Source organism: Helianthus annuus, chromosome 9 (assembly GCF_002127325.2).
Source record: "Helianthus annuus cultivar XRQ/B chromosome 9, HanXRQr2.0-SUNRISE, whole genome shotgun sequence".
NCBI classification, from domain to species: domain Eukaryota; kingdom Viridiplantae; phylum Streptophyta; class Magnoliopsida; order Asterales; family Asteraceae; genus Helianthus; species Helianthus annuus.
Genome location: NC_035441.2, coordinates 46,567,405 through 46,595,009, shown reverse-complemented (window position 1 = coordinate 46,595,009; position 27,605 = coordinate 46,567,405).

Below are 27,605 nucleotides of genomic sequence, written 5' to 3'. Positions count from 1 at the left end.
CTATAAATAGGGGACGTTGGCACTTGAATTTTGGTGTTCATTCGATGTTCAAATTCTCTGTAACCATCGAGTTATAGCGAATATCGTTCACAACACACACAATTCACGAAGTGCTGCCGCAATCAGGGTAATAACTCGATCGCTATTACGATTCAACGTCCGATCGATTATAACTATCCAACGATTGTCCGAGTGCTGCTCAAATTGAGCTTGTACTTTGATTATTCGTCGTGATTTCGACTTGAATATTAGAGTGCTGTTCGAATTCGGACTATGCTCTGTTATTCGTTGTGAATCCGATTGAATTATTAAGTATTGCACTTGTTAATCATTGTGAGGGTTTGATCTCGTGAATTGACGTAACTGCTGAATTAGTTACTAACCTATTGTGTGTGCATTATTATTATTAAATTAGGTTAAATCAAGGCAAATCAGTAGGCTTATACCTTGCCTGTTAAATCTGCAATGTGAGTCATTCTTCTTTCTAAATTCTTTTCTCACCGTTTGTGAGTAAGTATTACAATACCTCAAATTATTTTCAAAGTATTATAATTACAGGGATTAAGTCATGGTTATCTTAACCGCTGGTTAGTGGGGTATTGTGCACATTACTAATTTCTCACAGTTAGGCAATAAGCCCTAACATGGGTTAGGCTAATAAGACCTAACAGTGACAAAACGTCACTAATTGGGTGACTGGACCCAATAGTGGTATGACCATCGTCACACGGGTGGCAAGACTAGATATTAATTAAGATACTGCCATAGTAATCGCTCTTATGCTGTAATTTATAACTATGTGTCATTTTTATCAAAATGAATGATTCACTCAGTATTTCCCCGCTGACAAGACCTTTTTACAACATGTTTCAGGTGACCTACTAAATTAAGTACACGTGCTACGGAGCACTATCAAGCTTGAAATCGTGGCTCAAATAAAATAAATAAACATGTTTGTAAAATAATGAAATTATGATATTTACGGGGTTTACTAAATGTAAATAAATAATACTCGGGCAAATTTTCTAAATTTAAAACGATCCTGTTAAGACTTCCGCAATAAAAATAAATACCACGGGATTTTCTGTCCCGCGGCTCCCGAAACGGGTCAAACCGGGTCGGGGGCCGTGACAGAAAAAGGTGGTATCAGAGCCACTGATCAAGCCACTGATTTAAGCCTATTAAGTATTTAGAAAATACTTAAATTTTATTAATTACTATTCTGTGATTATGTGTTTCATTATCTGATCAATCGCATATAGCATGGAACAAATTTTATATAGAAAACTAAAACTTTAGTGTCTTTACAAGTCTAGAAGCCTAATTTCAGTAAATAAATAATTTTTTTAATAAAACCTAGGATGCTTTAAAATTCTAGTTGTTCGGATAATTACACCCGTATTTCTATCAAAATTATTACAAATATTGACCTAGTAATTGTGTGTGTATTTTCAAACAGCATGAGTAATTTGTCTGATACCCTTCAGAATTTAAATCTCTATCCAGTAAGAGTAGAAGTTTCCAGAGATTTTAATAGGTATATACCAGATATGGAGGAACCTATAGAATTTAATGTTTTACCTCTCGAGCCTAAGAAACCGGAAATTGAAGAAAGTTCTAGGCAAATTAAGGGGTTACCATCTCAAGAAGAAATAGATCTTACAATAACAGACTATAGTATTATCAAGACTATTAATGAAACACAACTATCAATGAACTTAGAACTAGCTATTCCAAACCTTTCAGTACACTCGCGACCTTTCGACATAAACGAATGGTTGACTCATGAAATACAGTTACAGAACAATCCCTATAAGCTGTTTCCTCAGTTCAATCTAGAACCTTTACCGAATCCACCAAAGAGTAACAAGAATACAGCTAGACTTCACCACTTGGGTCAAGAACTAATGAATATTGGGAATAGGATCCAAGAGATTGGGAAACAAATCTCCTGGAATTACAATCCAAGGAAACACCGCTATTAGACTATTATCTAACGAAAGGATAAAGGAGTTATGAAATTACGATTATGTAATAGTAATAAGTAAAATCAGTATGTGTAAAACAAATAAATAAAATGGTTGTATATAGAAGCATGATATAAAGGAAATCTTAGAAAATTTACAGAATTGGGTTTGTTTACATTAAAGGTAACATTGGATTATTTCTTATATACTAATTATTGATTCATAAATTAGTTATCCAATGGAAAATGCTAATAACGAACCAGTTAACGAAGGTAATCAATCTGAGCAACAGTCAGGGGGTCAATATATGACTAGGTAGGATATAGAAAATATCGTTGCTCAAGGGATAACCAACACGATTCCAACAATAATTGCTCAAGGAATAGCCAACGCTATTCCAGCAATTGTTGCTGCTGTTAAAAATCCCGTAGAACCACAAATCATTCCTAGCAAACGTATTCCTGAGGATAATTTCAGTAATAGCGTAAACGGAGGCAATGATTATATTATTCATGATAAAGAACCGCGACAAGCTCCAACGCCTGGTTGCACTTATAAGGAGTTTCTTGCCTGCAAACCTATAGAATTCGCAGGCAATGAAGGGGCAACTGCGGCACTGCGTTGGTTAGAGAAAACCGAGGCAGTAATCAGAATAAGTAAATGTGTTGAGGAAGATAAGGTTATGTACGCTTCGCACCTTTTCAAGGAAGAAGCATTAGAATGGTGGAATACAGTGTTACAAGCCAAAGGAAGTGACGTAGCCTATGCCATGGGGTGGGAAGATTTTAAGCGATTAATAGAAAGGAAATTCTGTCCCGAATATGAAAAAGCGCAAATGGCAAATAAGTTTTTAAGTCACCGAATGGTGGACGTAGATTGCCGAGGGTATACTTCAAAATTCTTTGAGTATGCCAGAATTGTACCTACTCTGGCTTCGCCAGAACCGGTACTTATCTCTCGCTATATCTGGGGTTTGATTAGTGAGATTCGTGACATTGTCAAAGTTGCGAGACCCCGCACGATTGACGATGCGGTAGAATTAGCTAACACTCTAACTGACGGATTGGTACGCACACGGGAAGAAAATAGGAGGAAGGATTTAGCCCAGATAATTTCCCAAGAATTTCATATAGGTAATAGTAACAATTTTAAGAAAAGAGAAAACGGGCGATTTTCCACTATTCCATTTTGCGATATCTGCAAAGGAAAGCATTTTGGAAAATGCAAAGGATGCTGCAATTTTTGCAAAATTCCAGGACATCGAGAAGAGGATTGCAGGAAAAAGAAGGCAATCACTTGATATAATTGCAGAGAACCCGGACACTTCAGAACAAGCTGCTCGAAATTAGGCAATCCAGCAAACGAAAAGACGAAACCTGCAGAAGGAACTACCAAGAAAAACGCAAGAGCTTTTCAATTAACTACTCAGGAAGCTGAACTCATTCCTGACATCATAGTTGGCACGAGTATTATTTGACTCTGGTACAAACCAAGGTTTTATAAATACTTCATTCTGTCAAACTCTTAACCTATCATTAATCAAACTTAGGCAAATCTTTACAGTCGAAATAGGAAGAAAGGAAAATATAGAACTCTCAGGTCATAGAATTTTTCGCCAATCTAATTCCTATAAAATTAGCCGAGTTTGATGTGTGTTAGAAATAGATTGAGTAGTAACCAACCCTGCTCGAATCCTCTGTAATAAAAACTTTATAGAAAATCCAGGCACCCGCCGGAGAAGTATTTATGATTACAGGAAATAAACTACGTAAGGTCACATGATGAATCATGAAGATATTCACTTAGATCCTGCTAAGATAGCAGCAAATCACTAAAATGGAAGATTTCGTAATTCTTAAATGGAAATTAGGAATCTTGTAAATTTAGCCAGATACTATAGGCAGTTTATTAAGGATTCTCTTAGATAGATATATCCTTAACTAAGCTAAAACAGTTAATCCTAAATAAGAACTTAAACAAAAAGAAGCCTCTAGCATAAATTAACAAAAAATTCCAATCCTAGCCTTACCAGAAGGAACAGAAGATTTTAAAAGTATACGGTGATGCTTCAAAACTAGAAATTGGGTGTATGGTAATGCAACACAAAAAGGTAATTGTGTATGCATCAAGGCAATTGCAAAAGCACGAAGAAAGCCTTACCCCTTGTAAGCTTAAAAATTTAGAAACCACAAGTTACCCTTAAAATTAGGAAACATTATCTAAGTAAGTTTACTATCCATATGGGTCATAAGAATTTAAGATATATATTGGAGCAAAGATTAAACATGAGGATAAGGAAATCCTCAGTAACTACACCTGTGATATTCAGTATCACGAAGAAAAGACTGAAGACGGTTAGAAGAATTATACAAATAATAAACAAGAGCCGTCGAAGTTCGAGTTGGAGACAAAATGCTATTGAAAGTATTTTCTTGGAAAGGAATTTATAAATTCAATAAGAAAAGAAGCTAAGTCTAAGATACGTAGAGCCATTCCCAGTGATCCAACGGATAGGACCAGTAGCTTATCGTTTACAACTACCAGAAGAATTAGCTGGAGTACATGATATGTTCATGTATCCAACCTCAAGAAATGTTTATCTGACAAATCTCTGGTAGTACCTCTTCAAGATGTAGAGGTAAATAAAAAGCTGAATCTGTAGAGAAACCACTACAAATTGAAGATAGAAAGATCAAGTTTCTCAAAACCCAAACGACTAGTGCTAGTAAAAGTCAAATAGGAAGCCAGGAGAGGACCAGAGTACACTTGGGAACTGAAATCAAAGATGAAGCGAAAATACTCTCATCTATTTTAGTAAATCTCGAGGACGAGATTTTTTCTTAAGGTGGGGAGGATGTAACAACTGCCACTAAAATCCATAATTAGGACGATAATTAGTCAACAAGAAAACCCTAATTGAGACACCCAAGTAATTCTGCACTAACCCTAGAATTTTCATAACAATCGGAATCAGGATTAGGGCCCCTAAAACTCAGGGGGGTTAAACCCTAGTGGATGTTTATCCTCTAAATTTGCTGTAGAAACGAAATTTGTTCGTTTAACTTACTCAGCAAGGTTACTTGGACACGAAGCAACCTAGGCTAGAAAATAGACCCGTCGCGCCACGCGACGGGTACACATGTCTTCTTCGCGTGGCGCGAGGGAGGACATTTTCCAGCTATAAATAGGGGACGTTGGCACTTGAATTTTGGTGTTCATTCGATGTCCAAATTCTCTGTAACCATCGAGTTATAGCGAATATCGTTCACAACACACACAATTCACGAAGTGCTGCCGCAATCAGGGTAATAACTCGATCGCTATTACGATTCAACGTCCGATCGATTATAACTATCCAACGATTGTCCGAGTGCTGCTCAAATTGAGCTTGTACTTTGATTATTCGTCGTGATTTCGACTTGAATATTAGAGTGCTGTTCGAATTCGGACTATGCTCTGTTATTCGTTGTGAATCCGATTGAATTATTAAGTATTGCACTTGTTAATCATTGTGAGGGTTTGATCTCGTGAATTGACGTAACTGCTGAATTAGTTACTAACCTATTGTGTGTGCATTATTATTATTAAATTAGGTTAAATCAAGGCAAATCAGTAGGCTTATACCTTGCCTGTTAAATCTGCAATGTGAGTCATTCTTCTTTCTAAATTCTTTTCTCACCGTTTGTGAGTAAGTATTACAATACCTCAGATTATTTTCAAAGTATTATAATTACAGGGATTAAGTCGTGGTTATCTTAACCGCTGGTTAGTGGGGTATTGTGCACATTACTAATTTCTCACAGTTAGGCAATAAGCCCTAACATGGGTTAGGCTAATAAGACCTAACAGTGACAAAACGTCACTAATTGGGTGACTGGACCCAATAGTGGTATGACCATCGTCACACGGGTGGCAAGACCAGATATTAATTAAGATACTGCCATAGTAATCGCTCTTATGCTGTAATTTATAACTATGTGTCATTTTTATCAAAATGAATGATTCACTTAGTATTTCCCCGCTGACAAAACCTTTTTACAACATGTTTCAGGTGACCTACTGAATTAAGTACACGTGCTACGGAGCACTATCAAGTTTGAAGTGGTGGCTCAAATAAAATAAATAAACATGTTTGTAAAATAATGAAATTATGATATTTACGGGGTTTATCCTAAATGTAAATAAATAATACTCAGGCAAATTTTCTAAATTTAAAACGATCCTGTTAAGACTTCCGCTATAAAAATAAATACCACGGGATTTTCTGTCCCGCGGCTCCGAAACGGGTCAAACCGGGTCGGGGGCCGTGACACCTTAGATATCCCACATCTTGATGTTGCAACAGCTGTGCAGGCTTTCAAGATGGGATTGCAAAAAGATTCCCAATTTTATCAGGATCTTGTAATGAATCCTTGCAGGAACCTGGATGAAGCTCGAAGCAGGGCGTTGAGATATATTCGATTGGAATATGATAAAAAGATGCAAGAGAGGATGACTTCATCTTCAATCTATGAATCAACTAACAGGAAGTCAAAATCCTCATACAAACCATATCCCTCTAAGCCATATGGCAGGAATGACAGCAAGAAAGTGAATGTTGTTGAAGATGCTAGGTGGCCCCGGAAGAATCAACAAAAAGCTGATTGGAAGGATAAGTCCAAATGGTGTGCCTTCCTTGAGGATTTCGGACATGTTACTGAGGATTGCATTGCTCCGAGGAAAGAAATAAGCTATCTCCTGAGCAAGGGATATCTGAAGGATCTCCTGAGAAGAAAGAAGAATAAGGGTCAGGATACTGAGAAGGATCCTGAACGAGCAGCATCACCTCCTGCGGATGCCAAGATAATTAACTTCATTTCAGGAGGATCCGACATTTGCGGAACTTCGTATTCTGCGGCAAAAAGGCACGCGAATGAGGCTAAGGCAGAAAGGGGAGATAAGCCGACCAGGATGTCAACCCTCATGACTGATTAAGTGATCACGTTCGATAGTGATGACAGGGATACTGTCCAGGATCCTCACCATGATGCTTTGGTAATAACTTTATATGTTGCTAACCATTTTGTGCGCAGGATACTGGTGGATAATGGCAGCTCCGTCAACATAATTCAGCTGGAAACATTGAAGAGGATGAATGTATCTCCGATGGATATTACTTCAAGATGATTAGGGAAGTCAAATTCCCCAAGTGGCTAGCAAATGTGGTCGTAGTTCAAAAGAAGAATGGGAAATGGAGAGTTTGTGTAGACTACACAGACTTGAACAAAGCATGTCCTAAAGACCCATCCCCTCTGCCTCATATAGACTCGATGGTGGATGCCACTGCTGGTCATGAAATATTAACCTTCATGGATGCATCCTCAAGATTCCAGCAGATCCAAATGGAACCTTCGGACCAGGAGGATACTGCCTTCATGACACCAACAGGTATTTATTGTTATACTGCTATGCCTTTTGGTTTGAAAAATGCAGGTGCAACGTACCAGAGATTGGTGAACATGATGTTTAAAGACAAACTGGGGGACACCATGGAGGTGTACATAGATGATATGGTAGTCAAATCCAAGAAGGCTGAGGATCATCTCCAGGATATTAAAGGAGCATTTGATATCCTGGACCAGTACAATATGAAACTAAATCCTGCCAAGTGCCATTTTAGAGTGGGGGCAGGAAAGTTTTTAGGATACATGGTGACTAAAATGGGTATAGAAGCAAGCCCGGAACAGATCAAAGCTATCCTGGATATCAAGTCACCATCCAACATGAAAGATGTGCAAAGATTAACCGGACGAGTGGTGGCATTGAACAGATTTATATCAAGATCCTCAGAAAAATTTAAAGAATTCTACAATATCCTGAAAAAAATAAGAGGTTTGAGTGGGGAGAAAAGCATGAAGCAGCCTTACAGGAATTAAAGCAATATCTTTCAACTGCACCTTTATTGATGAAGCCCGAGGATGGTGAACCATTATCCCTGTATCTTGCAGTATCAGGGAATACAGTAAGTGCTGTCTTGGTCAAGGATCACGAAGGTCAGTAGTATCCTGTCTATTATGTTAGTAAAAGTTTATTAGATGCTGAAACTAGGTATTATCATCTAGAAAAAATGATATTAGCCCTAGTTATGGCATTAACTAAGCTTAGACATTAATTTGAGACATATAGGATTCATGTTAAAACTAATTATCCTGTTAAGAATGTGCTTAGGAAACCTGAGATGTTGGGTAGAATGGCTAAGTGGTCAGTAAAATTAAGTGCCTATGATCTAGTGTATGAACCTAGAAATGCTATAAAGTCTCAGGCTCTAGCAGACTTTGTGGCTGATTTCAGTAGTAATATTCAAAATGAAGTAGACCTAGAAGTACAACAGCTTAGAGAAAACTTAGAATCCTGGGCATTATATACTGATGGTGCATCCAACATAAGAGGTGTAGGATTAGGGATACTACTAAAATCGCCACAGGGGGACATATTACCCCAGGCTATTAAATGTGAATTTTCTGCTACCAATAATGAAGCTGAGTATGAAGCTCTGATAGCAGGATTAGAATTGGCTAAAAATATGAATATTAGATGTTTACAAGTATATGTTGATTCCCTGTTGATTACTAACCATTTCAATGGATCTTATGCAGTAAAAGGTGAAAAGTTAGCTGAATATCTTGAAATTGTTAAAAAAATTAGCAGGATATTTCGATATTTTTACAATTAAACAGGTACCAAGAGAAAAGAATGCTGAAGCTGACGCTCTAGCAAACTTAGGATCTACTGTCAGGATACCGGAGGGAACTCAGATACCAATAGTGCACATCTTGTATCCTGCAATAGAACTTTTCAAATCTCAGGATAAAGAAGTAGCATGTATCCAGGATCCTAGTGATGGATATCCTGAGAAGGATCCTGAATCCTGGATGACTCCAATTGTGAAGTATCTTCAAGAAGGAGATATCCCAAAAGATGCAAATCCTAAGGCTTTTAGGATGAAGGTATCTCGTTTTACTATTATAAATAATATTTTGTATAATAAATCCCTTGCAGGTCCGTACCTAAGGTGCTTGGAAGATCCTGAAACCAAGGAGGTATTTCAGGATATACACGAAGGGGATTGTGGCTACCATACTGGGGGCAGATCGTTGTTTTCGAAAGTGTTAAGAACAGGATACTATTGGCTGACTATGAGGAAAGATGGAACAGAATATGCTCGAAGATGTGATGCATGTCAAAGGCACGTCAACATCCTGCATCAGCCTGCAGAACCATTATATCCTATCGTATCCCATTGGCCGTTTATGAAATGGGATATGGATATAGTGGGAAAGCTTCCAAAGGCTCCAGGAGGAAAGGTTTTCATGTTCGCAATGATGGATTATTTCTCCAAGTGGGTTGAAGCAGAAGCCTTTGTCCAAGTTAGAGATCAAGAAGTGGTATCCTTCATAAAGAGGAATAGTCTGACAAGATTCGGAGTACCGGCCGAGATAATTTGTGATAGTGGACCCCAATTTATCAACAAAAGAACTACTAATTTTTGCAAAAGTTGGGGAATTAAGATGATCACGTCAACACCAGTGCATCCTCAAGCAAATGGACAAGCAGAATCCTCGAACAAGATAATCGTCAACAACTTAAAGAAGAGGTTGGGTGCCAAAAAAGGAAAATGGGCAGAGGAACTACCATTTGTCCTATGGGCTGATAGAACAACTGTGAAGAATGCTACTGGGCAAACCCCATTTTCTTTGGTATTTGGGGCAGAAGCAGTGATCCCGACAGAAATGGTGATACCGACAGCTAGATCAAGCCTACGAGATCCTGAAACAAATCCTAAAATCTTATGTCAAGAACTAGATATTGTTGATGAAACAAGAGATGCAGCAAAGCTAAGGATGGCGGCATACCAGCAGAGGATAGCCAAATCATATAACAAGAATTTAAGGACTAGAAGATTTCAAGTTGAAGATTGGGTGTTGAGGAAATCTTTCCAGAATACAACCAACCCTGCCGATGGAAAATTAGCTCCAAAATGGGAAGGACCCTATGAAATTGAGTCAGAATCTGGGAAAGGAGCATTCCGACTCAAGAATATGGAGGGGATATGTTGCCAATATCCTGGAATTCTATACACCTTAAAGCTTACTTCAAGTGAGTTTAGAATTTAATTTCTAACTCAGGATGGTATGAATTCTATCTCTCTTAAATTCATCTAATTTTATTTACTCTTTTTGAACCCAATACTGACTTAAGCATCGGAGGGGTGTTAGCCAAGCTAACACCCACCTTAGTTTGAAGGTGTTTTGCAGAATATTGTGACACCTGTGTCACCACGAACACCAAACAAATTCCAAACCTATGAAACATTGTGTTTCATACCTGGGATTTGTATAAATATGTGTATCCTTTGCACATATCAATTCTTGTTCAATTCCGAGCTTTAAATCGCTTTCTAGAAAGTAATACGCGCACTGGTGCGTAAACGTAATCAGTTTAGCGCGACAAACACTCCGGAATAGTGAAATAGGCTTAACATACCTTAAATGACCTTTACATAACTTAGAAATGAGTTTTGGAAGGTTTGGTATGGCAAAAACAAGTTTATTCGATCGCATGGACTATTTGCGTCAAACTGCGAAACTATACCGATTCGTAAGGTAACGAATAGTCCGGAACTTGATCATAAGCTAAACATACCATATATAACCTAAACATAGCTTAGAAATAAGCTTTGATAGGTTCGGTGTGCGAAAACATGCTTATATGATCTTACAGGGACTAAAAGTGTCAAAAACGACGTAAGTTTGCATTTTCGCGCATATCTTACGTTCTGGACACATCTGGACATCCAAAATTTTTGTGCACACTAAAATATTTTTATTTTAGTGATCGGCATGCAAAAATTCCATTCGTCGCTTAATTTGGATCGATTTTGCGTTCGTTACGACTTCCGTCGTAATTAACCGAACAACGCGATTGTACGATCAAACGAACCGACATCCGAGATATTTTTGAGCATGTTTTGAGTCCCCTATACTTTAACTTCATTTTAAAGCCTTAAAATGAGGTTAACGGGGTTTAAACGCATCGAAAAAGGCTTTAAACACGTGCAGGGACCAAAACTGTAATTATTTGAAACTTGCTGAATCAGACACATGGTAGCGTAGCGCGACCATCCTCTGCCTATGCCATCGCGCTACGCGACGATCACATCTGGGCAGAAAGTCTGTTTTCAGCAACAGTTTGCAAATTCAGGGGCTGTTTTGGTAAATTCTTGGTGTGTTAAGCAAGTTTAAGTGGTCACCAAGGCTTTGTACCTGCTTGTGACAATTGGAGGGTCAAGATTTCTTGCTTAATGGCTAAACAAACCACTTGGAATGATCCTAGAGCCTCACCACAACTATAAATAGCCCACTCCTCTCATTGTTTCATTGCTCATTCCTTCTTTTTCTCCTTCACATCTGCTTTGGAGCTCTCCTAAGCTGAATTGGGACTTTGTCTTCTTGTTGAAAAGATAGCAAGGACCCTTAGTGAGCTTCTTTAATTCTTTTTATGGCTTTTTCCTTATGTAATGCAGAAAGTCAAACGTTTGGCCAACAGTTTGACTTTCGGTTTTGACCATCAATTGGTCAAGTCAAAGTTTAATTGAACTTTGAAACGTGATTGTAATCACGATAGTTATAATCCTTCGTGATTATAGCCGCTGATTACCACGTTAACTAGTTGTAGTGTCGAGTCAAAGTTTCGGTCAAAATGCGTTTTAGCACGCATTTTGCAACGGAACTAATTTAGGGTATCAAAACGCTTTGTTTTGATACCAAATCAGTAGGTTAGACATGTTTTGACATGTTTAACTCGACACTATTAGATTAGTGCTTGTTTAGGGTCGTAAGGTAAGCGGTCTAAACAACTGCTTAGCCTTTCGAACCCGACCCATTTGGTCGATCTTTAGGATCCGACCAAGCTTAGTTAGTGATCAGAGTTGTATAGGGAATAACCACTGAGGTTATACCTTATGATCACCTAGGATTGGTTAGTCGTATGCTAGTTAGCTTGTATGCCCATAGGAAATGACCAAAATGCCCTTTTGAAGCTAAAATTCGTATTTTGACTATGTGAACATATTTTTGACATATAATCTGAATTAGTAACATGTTTAGGGATAATTGGGCATGTAAGACTTGACATAGCACATAGTTAACCATCCGAACCTAGTTTTACGCAAACGACGCATTATAGTGGCTTATACTACCACAATGGGTCGAAACGGGTCAAAAGCACTTAGGTAGACTTCCAAATCAGAATGTTAGCTCTATTAAATCATGCCATATGAGTTGCAATACTCATTTGATTTATAGAACTTCATTCTATCCTACCTCCCGACTTAGGATCTGATTGTTTAACATAGTGATCCATTCTAGGTGCCACTTGATTCCTTGATTTCCCGAGCTTTGTTAGGACACTTAATCAAGGATACTCGCAATCTCAAGTGAGTACATAGTCCCCTCTTTTACTGTTTTCAATTTTTTTGGGGTGAAACATATATGCCTATCTGTTATTTTCCTGATTTTAAACTATATGATTACACATGCTTAATACATATTCTTTTGACAAATTAAACAATTACCTATGGTTTAAACACTGATTTTCCAAAACTTAATAAACAAATTGTTGGATTGTACCATTTTTACACATTCACCCAGCCGATTGGTAGTATGATATAGCGCTATAGGACTAGACACCCCATTCCTGTTGTATGGAATGTCAGAAACCAAATTTTAACCAAATAGAAATTGCCTTCGTGGTATTTCTATAGTCTCCAAAGTGTAGTTTGATACACTAAGGCTTGAATGAATACCAAATCACACTCTCTTTGTATATGTTGATATACTACAAAAGTACAGTTTGATGTGCTCTCAAATATGATCTACCAAAGTATATTTTGATATACTAAGTACAAAATCCAACATATGTTTTAACATACTACTTTGTTATTTACCAAAGCATAGTTTGATATGCTACTGTTTACCAAAGTATAGTTTGATATACTACCAGCTTTGTTATTTTAAACTAAAGTATATTTTGATATACTATCTAAAGCATAGTTGATATGCTACTTTTAACCAAAGCATAGTTGATATGCTATTTACAAACCAAAGTATAATTTGATATACTACCAATACTTTTATTCTTAAACCAAAGTATACTTGAGATATACTACCGAAACTATTATTTTAATTACTAAAGTATATCTTGATATACTATCCATTTAACTATTTCAAAACTAAAGTATACTATGATATACTATTTGTACAAACTTTTCAAAACCAAAGTATATTTTTGTCTATACTATAAACCCGTTTTCCAAAACGACACATTTTCAGAAACAAAACTTTTACATTAGATTCATGGCTATTTTGAAAAACATAAAACTTTTTCTCATATTATCTAAAGTCATGAATCTAATACACAACATCCTATGTTACTCACAGGCATTTTTATGCTGACGTACCATATTTTCATATATGTTTCAGGTACTGCTATGTGATGATTGTTGATGCACGCTACATATAGGATGGACTTGTGCCTTAGTGACTTAAAACTGAGAAACAATTATTTGTTTTATTATAAATTGTACCAAAACATTGAATTCAATAATTCAATAAAACAAAACTATTTAATCCATGGTTGTGAAACAATGATTCTGTTACAACACTCCCCGACGTTTCCGCCACGTTTTGTTGTTTTACGTGGTCGGGGTGTGACAGAAAAGTTTGGTATCAGAGCCAATGGTTATAGAGAATTAGGTTATTAGTAATGCTTTGACCTAGACTATAACCTTCCTAGGACCCTAACACAAATTATCTTGTGTTTAGTCTTAAAACAATACACTTCACCTATCCTTAGGTGATTAACAAAAACAAAACACAATTCATTCTCTCGAGTTAAAATCTTTCAAAAACATCACAAGAAGTCATCTATCCTTAGATGATTTGTTTTTAGGCTTTTAAGCCTTTGGTGTTTTCAAAATCTCGTCAAAGTTTGGGTCTAAATAATGTGAACACGTGCAAACTGGAAGGGTGAATGCCTGTACCCTGAGTTTTCTGTCTAGGGCTAGAGTGTTCGTACAAATCCGCAGTATCGGACCAGTCACTCTTACCTAGGAACTCTTGGGGTGAGTGTTCACTTATAGGTGAGCATGTCTTCAGTGATACATTATATTGACCTATTTACTTTGATTTGTCACAGTGTCATTTGTTTGTTTTAGGTAACGAACGAATGATCACAATCCTTATGCTCTGTCGATATTCTTAAACATCCAGTTTTGAATATCCAATGACATCTCACTCGTTTTTCCCTCATGTTTCTTTGCCCTTTTAGAATATGCCTCCTCGACGTGATCAAGCTCAGGATGCCGCCTTGGCAGCCTTAATCGCTCAGCAATTCGCTGTTGTACTCCCGAACCTTATCACCCAGATAAATCAGGCAAACAATAACAATGTTCAGTGCACCATTAAGACATTCAACTCAGCTAAGCCACTTACATTTACTGGGTCTGAAGGGGCCACGGGGCTCCTACAGTGGTTCGAGAGTCTCGAAAGCACGTTTCGTCATGTACAATGCCCAAACGAGCGAAAAGTTGAGTTTGCGTCGAGTGTATTCCAGAAAAGAGCACTCACATGGTAGAATGGCATAATGAGGGATCGAGGTGCCGATGTAGCAATGGCACAAACCTGGGAAGAGCTTCGGGCTCTAATGATGAAGGAATTCTATCCTCGTCATGAGCTTAGGGCTTTAGAACGGGAATTTGATGATCTCAAACAAGACAGCGGTGAACATCGAGCCTACACTGATCGTTACGAGGAATTGAGTCTGTTATGTCCTACCATGGTTACGCCCTTGGATAAGGCGATTGAAAGATACATCGATGGTCTTCCTGACCCAGTTCAGGATATTGTTACTGGTAGCAACCCTACTACCGTCAGACAAGCCATTGAACTATCTGCTACCCTGACTGAATCTCAAATCAGGAAGGGTAAGCTTTTCCGAAAAGGCGATCTGAAACCCTCTGACAAGTTGGCACAAGAAAAACCAAAGGATAAACAGATCGAGTCCTCTAAGAAGTCGAAGAAGCGTAAGGCTTCACAAAACTTCGCAGTGGTCGCTCAGAATGATTAGGTTGCACCAAATCAGCCAACACAGCCTCGTGCTAGGAAGAACTATATTGGTTCTGCACCCTTGTGCAACAAATGCAACCGTCATCATGTGAATCAAACACCGTGTCTGAAGTGTACCCACTGTGGGCGATTGGGACATTTGGTTGAAACCTGCCGTCATGTTATCCAAAACCAGAATGCTGCAAATCCTGCTGCTGTTCAAGCACAATTTCCACCTGGATCGTGCTATAACTGTGGTGATCTTACTCACTACCGGAACAATTGCCCGAGACTTGTTAATGCAAATCCAGCGCGCGGACGAGCATTTAACATAAACGAGGTAAATGCAAATGACAATGCAGCAGTGAACAATTAGTCTTTTGTATTTCCTTTGTTTGTTATCTTTTGACATTTGAGACAATTCAGTTATTATAAATAAAATGGTTATTCCAATGTATGTGTTGGCATACCTCTACAATATTGACACCAAAGAACCATGTTCTTTCCAGAATAAACTACTCGTGTGGTTCCTTCATTCTATAATCATTTGTGATCTCCCCAAAAATCCTAAGTACTAGTTTCTTTTAAGAAACAAAGTACAGGTGCAATTCTTAATCAGATACTTGAAGTACCATTTCAAATCTTTGATTTGATAAAGGTACTGTCGTAAGTCCTTGATTGGATTCTTTATGTGTCCTAATACGAATGTTATATAACGACAGAAACAAATTCCAAATCCTTATAAGATCTTCCTATCTTCATAGTTAGATTCTTGAGGATATTTTAAAGTACTAATTGAAGTCCGTGATTGGATTTCTAGTGTACTTCAAATTCACAAACGAGCTAATAACTAAATTAACGAATACACAATTTTTGGTGATTTTGTGTTTATGTGTAATTCCAAAGCTTGTTATCTAAGTCCTGGTAGAATCTTTCGTATTTCATATGATTTGATTCTTAGAAGGATACTCAAAGTACTGTCTTAAATCCTTAAGGGGCTTCTATGCAAATAGTAAGAACCTTGGATTCCAAAGTGCTGATTCAAAACGATTATTTGGTTCCGAGTTATAAAGATCCCTTAAGTGGTCTATTTAAAGAGATCATACAACGGTCTAGTTAAGGAAGATCATGTGTTGATCTGGTTAAAAGGATCGTTCATTGATCTAGTTAAAAAGATCCTTGGTGGTCTAATCAAGTCATTTCATGGTTATTCAATTGATTTTACCCTACACATTATGAGATGAACTGTGCGGACTGTGCAGGGAATTACGTACTTATGGATGCATACGTAATTATGGAATTCAGTGCACAGAAACCACAGCAAGTTTTGTCATGTGTTAAGACCTATAGTGATAAGAATAACGAGACGGGAACAATGTAAAAAGGGCATGGTGGATACGCCGCTGGTACTTCCTATATATAAGTGTTCCTTATTACATTGCGAAAGTAGCGTTATTTAAATTGCTAGAAGTCCTGGACCTTGACCAATGTCAATCTTATTTTGCATTCTCCGACTCTGATTTCGAGCACACACGAGTTTCCTATAATAGTCTTCATAGGAAACATTCTCCTATCCGTTGTTCAAAATCCCATGTTTTTGGTACTACAACAACGACATTTTGGCAGTTAACAGATTCGCTAAGAATCCAAACGTGACCTAGAGTTCTACTTGGGAAACGAAGGATTCATTTGAAAGCGAAACGATCACAGTTGTCTTCACAAGTTTCCTCTAGAATTAAAATTTCGGGACGAAATTTCCTAAAGTAGGGGAGACTGTGACACCTGTGTCACCACGAACACCAAACAAATGCCAAACCTATGAAACATTGTGTTTCATACCTGGGATTTGTATAAATATGTGTATCCTTTGCACATATCAATTCTTGTTCAATTCCGAGCTTTAAATCGCTTTCTAGAAAGTAATACGCGCACTGGTGCGTAAACGTAATCAGTTTAGCGCGACAAACACTTCGGAATAGTGAAATAGGCTTAACATACCTTAAATGACCTTTACATAACTTAGAAATGAGTTTTGGAAGGTTTGGTATGGCAAAAACAAGTTTATTCGATCGCAGGGACTATTTGCGTCAAACTGCGAAACTATACCGATTCGTAAGGTAACGAATAGTCCGGAACTTGATCATAAGCTAAACATACCATATATAACCTAAACATAGCTTAGAAATAAGCTTTGATAGGTTCGGTGTGCGAAAACATGCTTATATGATCTTACAGGGACTAAAAGTGTCAAAAACGACGTAAGTTTGCATTTTCGCGCATATCTTACGTTCTGGACACATCTGGACATCCAAAATTTTTGTACACACTAAAATATTTTTATTTTAGTGATCGGCATGCAAAAATTCCATTCGTCGCTTAATTTGGATCGATTTTGCGTTCGTTACGACTTCCGTCGTAATTAACCGAACAACGCGATTGTACGATCAAACGAACCGACATCCGAGATAGTTTTGAGCATGTTTTGAGTCCCCTATACTTTAACTTCATTTTAGAGCCTTAAAATGAGGTTAACGGGGTTTAAACGCATCGAAAAAGGCTTTAAACACGTGCAGGGACCAAAACTGTAATTATTTGAAACTTGCTGAATCAGACACATGGTAGCGTAGCGCGACCATCCTCTGCCTATGCCGTCGCGCTACGCGACGATCACATCTGGGCAGAAAGTCTGTTTTCAGCAACAGTTTGCAAATTCAGGGGCTGTTTTGGTAAATTCTTGGTGTGTTAAGCAAGTTTAAGTGGTCACCAAGGCTTTGTACCTGCTTGTGACAATTGGAGGGTCAAGATTTCTTGCTTAATGGCTAAACAAACCACTTGGAATGATCCTAGAGCCTCACCACAACTATAAATAGCCCACTCCTCTCATTGTTTCATTGCTCATTCCTTCTTTTTCTCCTTCACATCTGCTTTGGAGCTCTCCTAAGCTGAATTGGGACTTTGTCTTCTTGTTGAAAAGATAGCAAGGACCCTTAGTGAGCTTCTTTAATTCTTTTTATGGCTTTCTCCTTATGTAATGCAGAAAGTCAAACGTTTGGCCAACAGTTTGACTTTCGGTTTTGACCATCAATTGGTCAAGTCAAAGTTCAATTGAACTTTGAAACGTGATTGTAATCACGATAGTTATAATCCTTCGTGATTATAGCCGCTGATTAACACGTTAACTAGTTGTAGTGTCGAGTCAAAGTTTCGGTCAAAATGCGTTTTAGCACGTATTTTGCAACGGAACTAATTTAGGGTATCAAAACGCTTTGTTTTGATACATAATCAGTAGGTTAGACATGTTTTGACATGTTTAACTCGACACTATTAGATTAGTGCTTGTTTAGGGTCGTAAGGTAAGCGGTCTAAACAACCGCTTAGCCTTTCGAACTCGACCCATTTGGTCGATCTTTAGGATCCGACCAAGCTTAGTTAGTGATCATAGTTGTATAGGGAATAACCACTGAGGTTATACCTTATGATCACCTAGGATTGGTTAGTCGTATGCTAGTTAGCTTGTATGCCCATAGGAAATGACCAAAATGCCCTTTTGAAGCTAAAATCCGTATTTTGACTATGTGAACATATTTTTGACATATAATCTGAATTAGTAACATGTTTAGGGATAATTGGGCATGTAAGACTTGACATAGCACATAGTTAACCATCCGAACCTAGTTTTACGCAAACGACGCATTATAGTGGCTTATACTACCATAATGGGTCGAAACGGGTCAAAAGCACTTAGGTAGACTTCCAAATCAGAATGTTAGCTCTATTAAATCATGCCATATGAGTTGCAATACTCATTTGATTTATAGAACTTCATTCTATCCTACCTCCCGACTTAGGATCCGATTGTTTAACATAGTGATCCATTCTAGGTGCCACTTGATTCCTTGATTTCCCGAGCTTTGTTAGGACACTTAATCAAGGATACTCGCAATCTCAAGTGAGTACATAGTCCCCTCTTTTACTGTTTTCAATTGTTTTGGGGTGAAACATATATGCCTATATGTTATTTTCCTGATTTTAAACTATATGATTACACATGCTTAATACATATTCTTTTGACAAATTAAACAATTACCTATGGTTTAAACACTGATTTTCCAAAACTTAATAAACAAATTGTTGGATTGTACCATTTTTACGCATTCACCCAGCCGATTGGTAGTATGATATAGCGCTATAGGACTAGACACCCCATTCCTGTTGTATGGAATGTCAGAAACCAAATTTTAACCAAATAGAAATTGCCTTCGTGGTATTTCTATAGTCTCCAAAGTGTAGTTTGATACACTAAGGCTTGAATGAATACCAAATCACACTCTCTTTGTATATGTTGATATACTACAAAAGTAAAGTTTGATGTGCTCTCAAATGTGATCTACCAAAGTATATTTTGATATACTAAGTACAAAATCCAACATATGTTTTAACATACTACTTTGTTATTTACCAAAGCATAGTTTGATATGCTACTGTTTACCAAAGTATAGTTTGATATACTACCAGCTTTGTTATTTTAAACTAAAGTATATTTTGATATACTATCTAAAGCATAGTTGATATGCTACTTTTAACCAAAGCATAGTTGACATGCTATTTACAAACCAAAGTATAATTTGATATACTACCAATACTTTTGTTCTTAAACCAAAGTATACTTGAGATATACTACCGAAACTATTATTTTAATTACTAAAGTATATCTTGATATACTATCCATTTAACTATTTCAAAACTAAAGTATACTATGATATACTATTTGTACAAACTTTTCAAAACCAAAGTATATTTTTGTCTATACTATAAACCCGTTTTCCAAAACGACACATTTTCAGAAACAAAACTTTTACATTAGATTCATGGCTATTTTGAAAAACATAAAACCTTTTCTCATATTATCTAAAGTCATGAATCTAATACACAAAATCCTATGTTACTCACAGGCATTTTTATGCTGACGTACCATATTTTCATATATGTTTCAGGTACTGCTATGTGATGATTGTTGATGCACGCTACATATAGGATGGACTTGTGCCTTAGCAACTTAAAACTGAGAAACAATTATTTGTTTTATTATAAATTTTACCAAAACATTGAATTCAATAATTCAATAAAACAAAACTATTTAATCCATGGTTGTGAAACAATGATTCTGTTACAACACTCCCCGACGTTTCCGCCACGTTTTGTTGTTTTACGTGGTCGGGGTGTGACAAATATGCTTTGGGATATAGCTCCAGGATATATACTTAGGATCGAAAGATTAGAGGATTGGCCCCATCTCTCACGTTTAAGGGATCCTGATTATTTTGGTCAAAAATCAGATGAGGATAATGCAACCAAACTCTTTGTTACGGGGTATGATGCTTGAATTGGTGAACAACAATAAGGATCACTTAGAAGTAAATTGCACAAGTGACACAAAGATTTATACGAGGAAAAAGCCCTTGATCACTGAATGATCTCCGGCATAAAAAACCTCGGGTGATGGAAACTACCGATCACCAACTTCCAATTAACCAATAATTGTTTACAACTTCGGATAATAGCGAGCTAGGTACAAGGATCACTATGGTGTATCGTGTAGAAATGTGTAAAAATTGCTAAGTGTTTTGTCGTATGCTCAAGAGTGCAGTTGTACGAGTGTGTGTAGCCAAAATTAGCCAAGTGTTTCTAAAGCTAGCTCGCTACCCCTTTTAAAATAGAAGTTAACTAGCCTAACAAACTGTCCGTAATTCGTGCCATACTCCCACGTTCTCCACAACGTCCATTTTCAGTCAAACACGTGCGAAATAACCGTGGAATATTCCTTAGTAACGTTGCCAAGACCAAGTCCAACTTGTTACTCGTGCAAAACAATACGAAATTCAAAGTAAACAATCGTTAGTACAAGGATCCTTAGGGTGATCCATGATCCTGATCCTGAAGCACTTCTGAGGATCACTATCTGTCACAGAAGTAAGGATCACTAATAGGATAATAAGTGAGGATCATAGGTCATTAAAAAATCCTGCCCTAACAATTGCCCCCAAAATATAAGGAGTAATTATGTAACATAAACGAGTTGTATTTTGTTGATCTTATCCGCAACTAACTAACGGATATATAGCCGTTAATATCGAACTAGCCGTTACCCTTTTGACGTCACCGAAGTGACATGCCTGCAAGATCATGATTATAAATAAGAGATAGAGATAGGGATCGATTAGCATTTAAATTCAAGAGAACTCCCTTTATATTCGTATTGGAAGATCAACCAGGTATTCCTCTTTCTTTCTTTTTTTCCTTCTCTTACTCTGTTTTTCTCTCTTTTCCATCGTCAAGAATGATGCTCCGAAAATCTCCTGCCAAGGATCTCAAGAAGAACAGCCCTCTGAAGGGTCAAGGGATCATCAAGGATTCTCCCAATGAGAGGTGTTGCTTTACTGGCCCTCAAATTGATAAAATCCGGCAATGCTTCCCGGCGAATACCTTCTTTAAACCTTTCGACCCTACCGTTCTGAGTGACTACACCTCTGAGACTTGGGTAGCTTTCCATGTCACTCCTTTTACGATAGGATACTCATATCCTTTCCCTCAATTCACCCAATCTTTCTTCTCCCTCACCGGCATCTCCTACATCCAAGCTATGCCGATGATCTGGAGGGTTTTATACACCCTTGAAAGGATCATCGAGCAGGAAGAGATTGATCTAGGAATGTCAGAGCTGGCTGAGATGTATGATCTCACTGCCTTTGGATCCTACCGATATTTGTTCAAACGAAAAGCTGGTGAAGAGCACCCCATTCTCAAAGCCACCAAGAACGATACAAACTGGAAGCGACGCTTCTTCTTTGTCAGAAGAGACACTATCCCAAACGGGAAGGATCTGCCCAGGGAGTGCTGCACCCATGGTAGGATAGAGGATCTTGAGAAGGATCACCAGATAATCTTGTTTCTGCATAAGGATCACTAACACCTTTTTTGTTTCTGATGTACAGCTGTCACTGTTTCACATCTCGTACCATCACCTGCTACCAAAGAAAGACTCGCTGCTTTTGGAAGGCTTAATCCTGCAACAAGAACATTCAACACCAACACCCAGGATTCACAAGAGATATCCTCAGGCTCAGTCACGATGTCAAGTAAGTATCCTGTTTTTGGATAATTAATAGTTAAAATAAATAGTTACACAAAGATAGGATAAGGATACTTATCTTATTTTGAACGTGTAGGTGCTGGAAAATCCTCCAAAGCTGCCTCCAAGTTCGGTATGGCTGATCTTGACACTGTTAAATCCAAGAAGAAGGCCATCGCAAGCCCGAGCGTCTCAATCCCCAAGGCACCCAGCAAAGGAAGGGGTGGCAAAAAGAGGAAGAACTCTGAGGTTGAGGACCTACAAGGCCTACCACTGATCCGCCACCAGTTCCTCGAATACTTCAATGACGTAAGGATCACTATCCCTGCTTACATATCCTGCTCATATATCCTGCTCATTTGAGGATCACCTAACCTTGAACTGCTTTGTCTTCTTTGCAGAAATTTGCTAAGATTGAGGATTACGTGGGGAGTGTCGAGGGGTTGGATAAGAAGATGGCTGACCTCCAACAAATCTCAGTGCTTAAGGATCACAAGATCGCTGATCTTGAAAAGGCCCTCCAAGCTGCCAGGACCGAAACAGCCAAACTCCTGATTGACATCGACTACGAGAAGCATGAAATCATAGAAGGTGCAAAGGTCTCTGCTGCTATCACAATGTACAAGACAAGACTGCAGATGGCCCAGGAAGCCCAGGATCCTGACTTCGACAGAAGCAGCTGGGATGTTGAAGGCTGGAAGGCAAGGCTAGCTGACCTGGAGGATGATGAGGAGGCTGAGGAGATTTTGGCGCTTGAGGCCGGAGGCAGTGGCAAGGATCAAGTGAAGGATGCTGGAGCTAGAGAGGATGAAGGGGCAGCGAAGGTGTAGGCTGCGTGATTGGGCAATGATGGACACTTCTAGAAATAGCCGGAGCCCAATTTTTTAGTTTTAATGGTAGTTCTTTTTGTGGTTGTGATGTTTCAAAAACAATTATGGTCTGTACTTAAACAATAGTTTTAGGATTAAGGATCCAGGATCCTTTAGACAATAGGTAGGATTGCAAATGGTGGAGGGATCCTCTGTTTGGGGGATGAAGCCATTGTGATCCTGCCGCCTTTTAATTTCCTGCATGCTATGACCGCACAAACAATGGACACCCGTTGCCAACCCATGTGGACGGGCCACGTTTTGCTGGTAGAAACGTGGGTTGGCAATTTTGACAACTTTCGGTGGTTTAAACTTTGTTAATAAAATAACTATAATCTTTTTTGGCTTAACTTGTGTTGTTATCCTTGTTTGTCTTTTTAATTTTCAATTGTTTTGATATATACTTGTCTAAATAAGAAATCTTGGATAAGTTAGATAGAAAATATTTAGGATATGATCCAGGATCAAATATCCTATAGTTGAAAAATCCCAAAAAATAGTGTATCCTAAGGATCACAAGTTTAGTTGTCAAAATACAAGGGTTATTCAAATAAACAATGAACAAAATTAAAATAGTTAAGGATCATACCTGAGGATCCAAGTTAGGATCCTAACCTTTAATACCATAACCAGGATAACTATAAGACAAACCTTAGAGAGAAGTAAGGATCAAGGATCCTTGGTTGTTTAACTTCAAAGACCTGAAATAGAACATAACTTGGGACTAAGCCAATATAAGATAAAAGTTAGCAACTGGGGACAAGCCTAAGGATAACTGGGGACAAGCCCAAGGATAACCGGGGACAAGCCCAAGGATAACTGGGGACAAGCCCAGGATAACTGGGGACAAGCCCAAGGATAACTGGGGACAAGCCCAAGGATCATTTGTAAACAGGAGTATGGCCCTAACTGGCGACTATCCAAACTTAGTGGCATGAAAATGCCAAAACCTTAGCTAACGTGAAAATGTTAGAAACCTTAGGAATGGATATATGGTACGTCTACCATTATACGTAGGATCCTAGGTATAGCCAGTACAATGGAATTATCAGCCCCTAAAGCGACTACTGGTCCCACTGCCATGAACTATACCAGGATCATCATGCGCAACAGGCGGAACTGTTAGTGCATTATCTGTCTATCGCCTCCGTCAATCTAGTCCGTAGCAGAAACCGAAGAAAACGAGATTGATATTGTTATATTAGTGATACTTAGTCAAAAAGGCAAGGTGGCATAATTGTAATTAATGAGAAACCTCATTAAATGCCTTGGACTATAAATAGGAGACTTTATGTTAGATTAGAGACTTTTGCAACTTTAGTCACTTTAGAGATTTGGAGAAGATAGGAGCTAGAGAGAGAAACTAGAGAGAGAAAGTGACATCGTGATTCAGGTTCTTGTACGTTTTCAGATCTGATCACTAGAATCACAGTTTATATTACATCACGTATGTTCGGTCACGTTCGTGTACGGATTCCGCACGTTATACGTTTGTTTCGCAATCGTTTCGGAGTCAAAACCGGTCCTACAAGTGGTATCAGAGCTGGAGCTCGATTGCACTGATCTATCACACGATTTCGCACAGGATTACATCGATTTCAGATCTGAATTTCGTCTATTTCTTCATCTTTTTCATATTTTTCACGTTTTTTTTTCTGAAATTCGTCAAATTGAACGGGTTTTTACGGTCCAAATCGTCTGATTTTTTGATATGTTGTGCGAAAACACTTGATTTACAACCCTACCAAGTTTTAGATTCAAACTCCTAGCTGATTAGGAGATATTCGAGTTTTTAGGTTCGCTTGAAGCAGTCCTGACCGTTTGAAACTGTCTTGTCCGTTTGAACAAGCACCATACCGTTTGAAAATGCATGTGACCGTTTGAAATCCGCATCTTTCCGTTTGAAAAAACTGACCTATCGTTTGAAATGTTGGTTCCGTTTGAACCTATCGTTTGAATTGATCCATCCCGTTTGAAAACAGCCATTCTGTTTGAAGTGTATCGTTTGAAACTGAAACTATCGTTTGAAAATGACTGACAGTTTGAGGGTGTGACTGTTTGAAGGTGTGACCGTTTGAGAATAAAGTAGATGTAAAAGTATCGGCCATTATCATCATCATAATCGTGCATGAGTGTGTGTATCTTCGGCCCAATCATAAATCACCACACTTTGTCAACTGTCATCTTTATTAAACAACAAAATGCACATGGTGATCTTTTAAAGTTGTGCTGTTCAATAACATGCATTAATAAATGTTTGTCTGCCATTTTTTTTGGCCCAATCAAAGAGACCCATATATTAAACGGTCCGATTAGAATCATTCATGTGACAAAGTGATATTGTACAGCTCAATAATGGTTTGGTCCAATCATGTTTTGCTGAAAATTGTGTTGAGAATTAATATTGTCGGACATTTAAACTGATAGAATACATTTTCTCGGCTTAATCAATTTTAATGTCAAATTTTGACCCTTTGAGGTCCAATAGGATAATTTGAAAGTTAATGTTTGCATGTGATTGTTGTCGGACATTTAAAAGGATTGCATGTGAAAGCTTCTTGTAAGATTTGTCAGTTTCATGTGATTATAGATAGAAGCCCAATTCGTGTCATCGTCTTAATAAAATCATATTCTAATCTGTTATTGTCTGCCCATGTGTTGTTAAAGGAAATCAAGTCGTTTTTAGTAAAGTGATTACAATAAATTGCTCAGTTCTCATCAAAAGTTCAATTGAAAGAATCGTATCAAATCAGTTCACAAGAGGTGGTTCAGTCTCAGGTCGTGTGGTTTTGTCAGGTTGTTTGAATTTGATCCGGGTCATAGCACTTCGTACGGTTTGACAACCTAAATCTCAGTTCGCATCAAGTTCAGTCCGCACAGTTTGTCAACTTTCAGTCTGCACGTAAAATTCACCAGTTCGAATATTATTTTGTTTCAGTTGTTTGATAAGTGTTAAACTGATAAGTGTTTGTTTGTTTGTTTGTTGATTCAGGTTCTTGTAATTCGAGATATTCAAGGTAATTCAAGAAGTTCACATCATGGGTGAAGAATTCTACAACACGTTTTTCAACGCGTTCACATCCGAATCGTCAGAGGTTGCAAATGTTACACCAAAAACCATCACGAAGGCGATCAACGAGAACATCAAGCATGATAACTTTTATGGAACGCAATCAAAACCACCAACTCTTGAAAGCATTAAGGATCATACCTGGTGGAAGAAACGGTTCATCAACTGGGCGAAAGCGTATGCCCATGAAAGCTGGTTTTGTCTGGAGTTTGGATATGAAAGGCAAAAAGATGACAAAAACGAAGATCTACCGTTCAAGAAACTTTCCAGAGAAGAAAGATCTGAGTTTGCTGCAGAACAAGGAATGGTTGCTTTGATCCAGACAGCAATCAGAAATGATATATTTGCTTTGCTTACTCATGATGGATCGTCAAAGTCAGTTTGGGAAGCTTTACGAGTCAAAGCTGAGGGGGGGGAAACAGATTAGGAAAAATAAAATTGCATTACTTAAAAAAGAATTTGATCTATTTGACAATATAAAAGGAGAGACAGTGAGACAAATGATAGAGAGATTCTGTCACCTCAAAATCGAACTTGAACGTTTTAAAATTGACAAAACAAGAGAGGAACTTATTGATAAAGTCATTGAAGCATTACCACGAGCAGATCAGTGGCAAACGTTTGTTTTTATCTTAAAAAATAATGCTTCATATGATGAAATTTCTCTTGATTCTTTGTTTGAAAAGATTGAAAGTCATGATCTGGAGTTACAAAAGCAAAGCAAGATGACTGGTTCTTCACATCAACAGAATGTGGGCTTGTACTACAAAGGCAGTGTATCTTCTGATAAAGGCGTCGGTTCACCAAAAACAGCATTTAGTGGTGAAAAGATTAAAGAACCACCAACAACGTCAACAAGTCATCATTCTGGATATCATTCATCTTCAAAGACAAATTATGATGAAACTGAAGAAATTTTGTGCAACATTGCTCTTAAACTGAAGAATTCTCCAGCAATGAGCATCAATGCAGCGAAGCAGCAAATGAGTTTTCTTGCATCGGTTCTGGAGTCATATGAAGGTCTTGTAGCTGGCAAAATTGGAAACTCTGAGTTGACCAAAGAAGACTACGACCAGATTGATCCGGAAGAGAGGGAGCTCATTGACAGCCGTTGGTGTTTAGCTAGTTGCATTCGCAGAGCTCAGAGGTATATGGAGATTACCGGAAAACAATCGGTTGGAGGTGCATCAACAAAGCTTGGATTCGACAAATCCAAAGTGACCTGCTTCAGATGCAAGCAAAAAGGTCATTTCAAAAGAGAATGCAGAAACTCTGAAGTTGCTGAAGGAAATGAACGTCCTTTCAACGATGACTATTATCGAAAGGCGATTTACCATCGAAGCAGAGAAGAGCCAAAGTTGATTGAAGATAAACCGAAAGAAAAGTCAAGAGCTTGTGCTGTAATTTACGAGGATGAAGGTTTTGACT